Source organism: Passer domesticus, chromosome W (genome assembly GCF_036417665.1).
Source record: "Passer domesticus isolate bPasDom1 chromosome W, bPasDom1.hap1, whole genome shotgun sequence".
NCBI classification, from domain to species: Eukaryota; Metazoa; Chordata; class Aves; order Passeriformes; family Passeridae; genus Passer; species Passer domesticus.
The window spans coordinates 8,935,707-8,944,788 of NC_087511.1; the positions used below are offsets into that span (position 1 = coordinate 8,935,707).

At 45.9% G+C, this 9,082-nt stretch overlaps 1 pseudogene; it reads right to left on the minus strand.

The window, feature by feature from the left end:
* Nucleotides 1-6,922: 6,922 nt before the first annotated feature.
* LOC135289196 (forkhead box protein D1-like) lies at nucleotides 6,923-8,514 on the minus strand (annotated as a pseudogene).
* Between the last annotated feature and the right edge of the window lie 568 nt (nucleotides 8,515-9,082).

Genomic DNA, 9,082 nt, shown 5'->3' on the forward strand with positions numbered 1-9,082 from the left:
ACCTACAGCATGACGAGGGTCGTGTTGAGGCAGCTGCATATTTGTCAAAGCAGTGCGCTCAGCCACTCGCCTCCAAGATTCTTGAAAAACACTATATTGCACTGGTTGGAATAAAATTGTGGCAAGGTGCATGATATCATAAGGTGCAAGCAGATCTGCAGTGATTACACGTATTAATTGCATTACTTCAGAGGAATTAATACCATACTGAGCCACCTTCGACTGGAGATCTTGTACAACTCTCCAGGCAAAGACATGATGACTGTCATCTTGCCTTGCTCTAGGAGCTGCTTTAAAAACTGGAAAAGCCTTAGGGTTAGTACAGGCAACAGTTGCATCAGCACTCTTCTCCTGAGGTACTTTTGGAGGACCAAATCTTTTTATTATGTTCCAATTTTTTTCTTCAACTGCTTTTTTTCTAACAAATTCTTAAAACTCCTGAGGATGTCGAGGAAGCACAGTTACTTGATATGGAGGCAAAGTCTATGGGGCAGTAGGGCTAGAGCTATTAAAAGGTAAACTGACAACAGTTCCTTGCCCCAACTCAGGTGTTACTGCGGGTGACTCATCACTTGATTTGCTGTTACTGTTAGGTAACGGAGGATACAACTTTGCAGATTGTTTATGCAGCTGAAAGCGGAGCGGGGGGGGCAGATGGCTGGACTAGAGCAGAGGGAAGTGGGGGGGCAGATGGCTGGGTTTCTTTCTCTGCTAAAGACAGTTTAGCTAGCTGGCGTAGCGGTGTATCGTATACAGGTATTATCGCGAGTTGCTGCGCGGGTGTGAGATATAGAGGTTTAGGAGTCTGATAAGGAGACGCTACGGCAGTTTGCCCAGAAGTTTTGGTAGTTCTCCTAGAAGCCTTAGCAGCTTTCCCAGAAGTTTTGGCAGCTTTTCTAGAAGCTTTGGCGTCTAGCTCAGAAGCTCTGGCAGCTTTCCCAGAAGCTTTGGCAGCTGGCTTAGAAACTCTGGCAGCTTTCTCGGAAGCTTTGGTAGCCTGCCTGGTAACTTTCACGGCACCTGCACCTTCTTCAAGGATGGTTTCAGCAAGTTTCTCATCAGAGGCCCCGTCTGCCTCATCCCCCCCGTCAGTTTCTATTATCAACCCCGATTCTGCGTCCACATCCCGCTCTGCTTGTTTCTGCTCTGTTTTCCATTGTTTCAATGCTTCAAAGAGCGATCCTCAGGTAACAGCTAAATCGACAACACTTTTATCTCTCGCTCGGATAACTTCCCACAGTCTGTCCTCGACTTTTTTCCATGCCTTAACACTAAATGCTGTACCAGGGTCAGTGCCAAAATCCTGTGATTTAGCCCACAGCAATAAACTTTGAAGGGCATAGTCTGAAGTAAAGATTCCCTTATTTCTTAACAAAACTTTCCATGTAGCCAAAACAGTTTCTTCCTCTTTAGATAAATTATTTCTCATTATTGCTAGTTGGTGGCTCACCTAATTCCAGGTGTCTTGATAGGAGAAAATCAGGTCCGGACTTCCCTGTGGCTTTCACTGGCCACTCTCAGCTACACCAACGCCGCCTCCCCCACTACGTCCTAGTGGGTCACGGTTGTCAATTGCTAGGACCCCGAGTATCTCGTTAAGGGTCTTGTATCACGTCGGGGTCACCAAATGTCGTTGTCGAGGCAGTCACGACACAAAGCAGAGACCACAAGCAGTCTCAGATGGCAACAGTTTATTATCGAACATAGCTGACCTTTTATACACTTTTTAATTGTTTATGCTTCTTCTACCCCAACTATGGGATACAATAAATCAACATAACACCATTGGTGAAAAGTTACAATGACTTAACTAACTTTCTAAATATACTTCATGCAGCTGTGAAGTTCTTATCTTTCTTCAGTCCTTCAATTCTCTTAGTCTCCTTAGTTACAGCCTTAGAGAAAGCTCCTTATCAGCTTCTTCTTTCTTCTCAGCTTCTTCTTGCTCCTTTAGCTAACAGGCCCGCTGTTAGCCCCTTCCACAGAACTTGGAGAGGGCAGCCTTTTAACTGAGGTCCTAGTGTTTCGATAAGGTGCTTCTTCTAGAAAGAAAGTTTCTTTGAACAGCCGGAGCTGTGGTTACCCCGGGAATGGAGCTCAGGGCAGGACGGGGGTTTAGGAGAGGATATTCCGCAGAGGCTCGGTCCTCCAAAGGCGGGGTCTGCTGCCAAAACCACCAGAGGGGGATTTTCCGGTGGAGACCGAGCCGGAAAGTGGGTAGCCCGCACGCGGCTAATGCCGACTGATCCAGCAGAGACAAAGCAGGCAGGAGACCCCGGCAGCAGCGGCGGCACCCAGCACAGCCAGCACGGGCAGGGCAGCCGGGGATAGGATGAACGGGACACACAGGACAGACAGGACACTCCCTTTGGTGTGGTCGGCGCGGTGACCACGATCCACACGGCGGGACAGACCCCCAACCCCCCCCGGCACGGCCGGAGCCGGCACAGGGACTGGGGGGTGCAGCCACGAATGGATGGGGGGAACAAACGGGAACGGAGGAGGTAATATTTTATTCCCAGTCCTTTTCTTTCACCGTTTTTTTTTCTTTTATTGCTTTTTTTTTAGGGGGTTTTTGAGATTTTAGAGATGTTATTTTCTTACGATCTCCTCCCCTAGCATGCGGTATATTCTTTTTCTTCTGGATTAAATGTTTTTTGGGGGTATTTTTTACAAATAAATCTAGAGCTTAACAAATCTAAACTTCTGCTTGGATACTTTGAAATGGTTCACAAGCTAACTCACGACCTCCTCATGTAGTTTTTCTCATCACCTTTTTATTTGTCCTTTGGTAAATTATACATCTTTCAGTTACTTGCTTTGCTACTCCAAAAATCCCAATGCACCCATAGTTCCTTAAAAAAATGATCACACAAAGCTTGAGTATCCCAGTGGGTTTTCTGATGCATGTCTTCTAATATTCCCTAGTAAGCATTTTATTAACTAATTGTCTTCCATGAGGAAGTTTCTATTTCCCCGATTCATCTTGTTCACCACCTATCTTGTTTAATTCTTTTTTCTCTGCTTCACTAAACTTTGGAATTTCCAATTTTTCTTCATTTAGAGTTAATATTAACATAACTCTTTCAGCTCCATTTTCTGCTGCATCTTTAGATTCCTGATCTGCCAAATGATTTCCTCTTATTTCTGTGGTCTTAACCTTTTGGTGTCCCTTAATATGTACTATAGCTATCTCTTTCAGGTAATTTTAATGCCTCTAAAACTTCTAAAATGAGCTACTCATGTACTAATCCTTTTCCTCTTGAATTAAGTAGTCCTCTTTCTTCCCAAATTTTTCCAAAGGTATGTACTACTCCAAAGGCATACCTTGAATCAGTATATATATATTTCATTTCTTGTGTGCTAAATATTCCAGTGCTCTTTTAGAGCATATAATTCACAAGTTTGAGCTGACCAGTTTGATGGCAATTTTCCTTTTTCAATAGTTTGCATGTTGGTTTTTTTTCCCATCAACTACTGCATATCGTGTATTTTCTCCTTTTGCAAGGAGTTGTATCTCTGTTAGCTAACATAACTCTTAAAGGGCTATCCTGGGGTATCCCTGCTAGTATGCTTTTATTCCCCCTTTTTCCTGTACCAAACTTACTGGCTTTCTGTTCCATTTTCGAGATCTTATCTATTCATACCCTGCCTCTGTTTCTCACTTTCACTAACACCTTAAATACCACTTTTCTTTCAACTACTCACACCCAAAAATAAAAAACCTTTTTCTCACACTACTTTTCAATACATGCGCCTCCCTCCAAGGACATATGGTAAAGCTTAAAAAACACAATCTACATTACATATACTTTCATTCATCTACATTCACTCACTTTTATTTCTCATTCACTTTCACACATTCTTTCACATCCTCAGGACACAAAGCGGACCCCTGCCGCCAGAGAATCGCGGGTTCCTGTGGCTCCTCCTCGCCTTGGGGTTGACCTCCGGGTTTCAGTATCACCAGGCCTACTGGAAGGGCACTGACTCTGGTCGCCTCGGGTGCCAGTTTACCTGTGAGGCTGTCTGCGTGTCACTCACACTCTTTAGTCACGGCCCCCTCCACACGCCTGGGAGGACAATAGCCTGTTTGCAGGTCGCCTACACTATGCCACAGCCCCCACCTTCCCACCCATCCGGGAAGTTGAGGCTGATTTTGTGTTTAACTCACTCTCACACACAAGACAACAATAAGGTACCTTTTACTTTCAAATCACTTATTACAATTCTAGGTGTTACTGGCCAGTACTGGTGCTATTGGATATCCCTCAACCCAGCTGTGTTTTACAACCCCAGATGCTCTTGGGAATTTTATCCCTCAATCCAGCTGTGTGGTACAACACAGATGCCCTTGGGCATTTTATTTTTCTTTTGGCTGTGTTGTCCAACCCTGGATGCTCATGGGCAAAATTTTTATCCCTCATTCTAGCTGTGTTGTCCAACTCTGGATGCTCTTAGGCATATCCTCAACTGGCAGAATTCTGCTCAACCCTGGATGCTATTGGAATGTAAATCCCTCAACCCAGCAGGTTTTTAGGGGCCCCTTTTGTCCCGTTTCCTAGTGGATTGGGCTAGGAAACTCCTCTGCTCCCTTCCTTCGAGGGGTCCAACCCCTCCCTGACACCCAGTCCCAGTTACCCCGGGGGATTCTCTCCTTTTAACATTCACTTTGTCTCTTTACTGGCCGTTTTCCTCGCGGAAAGACAGAATCGCAGGATGGGAGACTCCTCACTCAGGTAGCAGGTCTGGGGTAACCAGCCCGCTTCTCATTCACACACATTCGGCCCCCCCGTGCCTGCCCCCCCCCAAAAGTACTTACCAATCCCTTTTCCTTTCCGGGTTCTTCATGCGCACTACTACTCTTAGGTGGCCAATTACCGCAGTTTCAGAAAGGGAGCCTTTTTCCCTTCTCTTTGTTTTATTGCCTCTCTTTGTCCACCGATGTGACCTGCATCTGTCGGTTGCACCAGGGGAACCAGAGCGAGGCTGCCAAATTGGGCAGGGTGCGCCTCACCACTCTGACTCTCCTAAGGCACTGGCAGCGAGGTGTTAACCATCCTCTGCTACCATAATTGTGAAAAAGGCCTATCGGTTCTTTTTAAAATTTTAAAATTTTAATAGTAATAAAATGGTTATGACAATAGTAATATAAAATTTGAACATTTGAGATTAGGACAATATGAGACAATAAAAACAAAGAGTTATGGATGTCCGGGTACCTTTTTCTGAGCAACACAAGCCCAAAAAAGGACACCCTTTAACAGAGGATTAACCCTTAAAAACAATCGCCTGTTGCATATTCATACACCTCATACATGATGCATAAATTCCATTTAAACACAGTATTCTCTCTGGTCATTGTCAACTTCTTCCTCTGAATCCTAACGGTGCCTTCATGGTGGGAAGAAGTTAGTTTCTCCTGATAAAGGAGCAATAAATTCTCTTTCTCTGAAAGATTTAGGTGTCTTTTGGCTGCTATCTTGCTGCGAGTCATTTCTTTTTTTTAAAACATAGTATAGTTTATATTTTAACATTATGTTATAACCTAAAACTATATTTAACACACTACTTAAGAAAATTAAGACAGCATTAATTTCTAACATAGCACATATAATATTCATTTTAATATTTGCGAAAAGACAATCATAAAATATGCATTTTTCACACAGCAGCTGGGAGCCTGTTGGATTTTTGGCATGGGTCTTCTTGCAGTAGCTGAAGCTGGTGGGTTTTAGTGTCCTTTCTCGTGTCAGTTCAGCTCCTCCAAGGTCTTGGGTTCTGGGCGGTCCTATCAGCTCCCTGGACGAGCCAAAAAAAAAAAAAAAAAAAAAAAAACAAAGCCAAACCGAAACAGTTCAAGGAAAAAAGAAACAAATCACCAAGAGTATTCCCAGTGCAGCCTCCAGGCTAGGGGAAGGGAAAAAACCTTTTTGCTTCACGCTAGCAAAAATACCCCAATCCAACAAAAGGAACAGTGTTGCAACCCAGTTGAGGCTCTCTGGAGAAGCCAGAGAAAAAGAGCTTGAACAGAGCCCATGCAGGATCCCAAGGCTCCCTGACACACCCCCCCCCCCCCCCCGCCCCCCCGTCCACCTTAAAGCTACAGCACTCATTTTCTGGGCATAAAATAGACACATAAAGCATCATCATAAAATCACCCCAAGACAAAAATTCATGTGTCACAGCCATAGCCAGTCTGAGGCTGTACAAATTTAGCTATAATAAGAAACCCAATTCAGCTAGCCTAGTTCGTTATAGCCTAGAAGTAAACAAGTCCCCGGGCGAGTCAATAGGTAGGATTCCAACTCAAACAGGGGACCTTAGCCAATCTCATTCAAACCTGAATGCAGACATATCATTGGCCAGGGAGCTCGGCAGTACTGACACCTCAACCAATCAGTTGTTCAAGCCGGGAAATTTTGAACCCTCTGTAAAAGGGGGTGTCCATAATAAATGTGTACTGTTTGTCACATGATCTCAGTGTGTTCAGTCATGTTCCTGTCTCCAACTATGACCGTAATGTAATATACATGAGACAAATGTACTAAAATTAATTGATTTGCTGTGCTCCATCAAGCATTTTTTTTCCTGTACATCACTGTTTTTAAGCAACTAAACCTGAGAATCTCTGAACTTTAACAGTTTAGAGATATAAGTGTTTTTTGGTTGGTTTTTCTTCTTGATTGTTTTTTAAAGGAGTAACAAGGAACTTTCCAAAAGCATGACCATCAGTCTATGCAGCATCTCGATCTGGCTTTGCATAACTATAGGTCCCAGGCAGCCTGTTGGCTGTGGAAGATGGCCCCTGAGACCCGCTGCACAAACCCCTTATCTCCACCGCTCACAGCATCTGTCAGGTATCCAAGAGGCAAAGAAACAAGATAGCCCAGCTTCTACATTCAGAAAAACTCCAAAATTCTTAACAGCTAGAGATCTGGGCCATAAAGCCAGGGGTAGCAGGGAGGGCAGTGGTCAGGCACAGGCCACTGCTGGCACTTCACAGTGTGTCCGACTGTGAGGCGCAGCTCCTGCATGTGCCAGGACCAGGCCTCCTCACAATGATGTTCTTGATGGAGAAAGGCAAGTGGGCCAGCACCATGCCGCTGCCGGGCTTGGCGGCATGCAGCGCGGCCGCCAGCACTAGGCCCAGCAGGTGTATGTTGCAGAAGGGCGTCTGTGCAAATTCCGCTGCTGGCAGCAAGGGGCCCAGCAGCGCAGCGAAAGCAGGCAGTGCTGATCCAGGGATTCTCCCGGGGGTAATGAGGGGCTGGCGGGCTGGCAGGGAGGAGTGATGGAAGGCAAAGAAGGTGGACTGGGGGTGGTAGGGCTGAAGCTGGAGCCCATAGCCACAGCCATAGGGTCTGTAGACACAGGGTGGCTGCTGTGGAGGCTGGGGGCGGGGGCTGCAGGAAGAAGGCAGCAGCAGGGTTCATGGTATGCAGCAGCAGCTTGGGCGCCAAGAGCTGCTATTGCTTGAAGCACTTTTGGCAGCTCAGGAAGCTCCCGTTGTCAGACATGTTGAAGGATGTGGGGTCCAGCATCCAGTAGTTGCCCTTGCCAGAGTTGCTGGGATTCTGAGGAATCTTGACAAAGTAGTCACTGAGGGAGACTGTGGTGGTGATGCCTTGTGAAGTATGACCTAGAAGAGAGGCTAGATGGAGTTAAAGAATAAGGTAGGTATTTATTAAAAGGCCTCAATGGATACACCTTGGGCAGTACAAGAGCCCAGCCAGGGCTACACCCAAGATGAACCCAAAATGGACATAAAAATGGATAACTGGTCACAAGGTCTCTCACTTTTATAAGTTTTGGTCCATTTGCATATTGGAGTTAATTGTCCAATTATAGCTTTAGCTTATGAAGTCCCATCCTTGTTGTTTTTCTCTTTTCAGTTCACATTGCTTATGGTCTTAGGCCTAAAATTTGGATCGGTTGTCCTTGGTCACAAGCTAGGAAAGGAATTGTTTTGTCTAGCTACTCTGTGAAGAGAGCTTACCATCTCTTAATATGAATCTCAGAACTACACACTAACACAGTACAGAATCTGAAAACTATAAAAGCTAAAACCTAAGGTATCAGTGGATGCTGTTCTGACATGCAGGGAACTTCTCCCAGTAGTAGGGGAAGTTCCTGCTCATGAATTTGCAGATCTTGCTCAGCGTCAGCCACTTCTCAGGGCTCTGCAGGATGGCCATGGTGATGAGAGCAATGTAGGGAGTAGTGTGGCTTCACCAGATTGTTCTTGCCACCCCTGTGCACCCCACTACTGCTGCCTTCTGTGGGCCATCCTGAAAGGGGACCGCAAACTGTCACCCATCCCACTGCCACCACACACGTGTGACTGTAGCAGCAGGGTGTTGTCATGGAGGTCATCCACACCCTCTTTGTCTGCTTCCTCATCCTCAGCGTAGGAGCGGCGGCGGGGTGCTGGGAATGTGGGTCCTTGTCATCCTCCTCATCAGTCTCCTCAGGCAGCATTGACACTTCAGACATCTCCAAGTTCAGAGTCATGGCATGATGGCAGGACAGTGCATTGGCAGAGTCCAGTGCAGCAAGTGAGCAGATGTGTTCCTAGCTACCACCAGGTACCTGCGCTGCTCTGCAGAGAACTGCCAGTTGCTGCTGCTGCAATGCAAAGGCGCTCTTGCCACCTGCTCAGAGGCAGCAGCTGTTTTCGATTTTATTTTGGGATATTTTTGCTGCTTTGAAAAATTTCTCTCTTCTCCCCTCTTTTTTTGTCTTTTGCTTTTTTGGGGGGTTGGGGAAGTATGCAGATGGGCTGTGCCACCATGCCTGCAAATCTGTTCCCCCTTCTTTCTCCTCACTTCGACCTCCAGACATTAATGGCTGCGGGACAGGACGGAGAGCACCTAGTCCTGTGAGGAGGTGGGGGGAGAAGAAGAAGGATGCTGGAGAGGAGGAAGTGTGGAGGCAATGAACAACTGTTGTTAACCATCCTCTTTCTGCTATTCATGACTTTGTAGGTTTTATCACACTTTGCTAGGTCAGCTCTTTTTCAGGATGAAGCATTCTGCTTGAGAATCGCTGGATTAGCATCTAAGTAATTTTGTATTGTTGA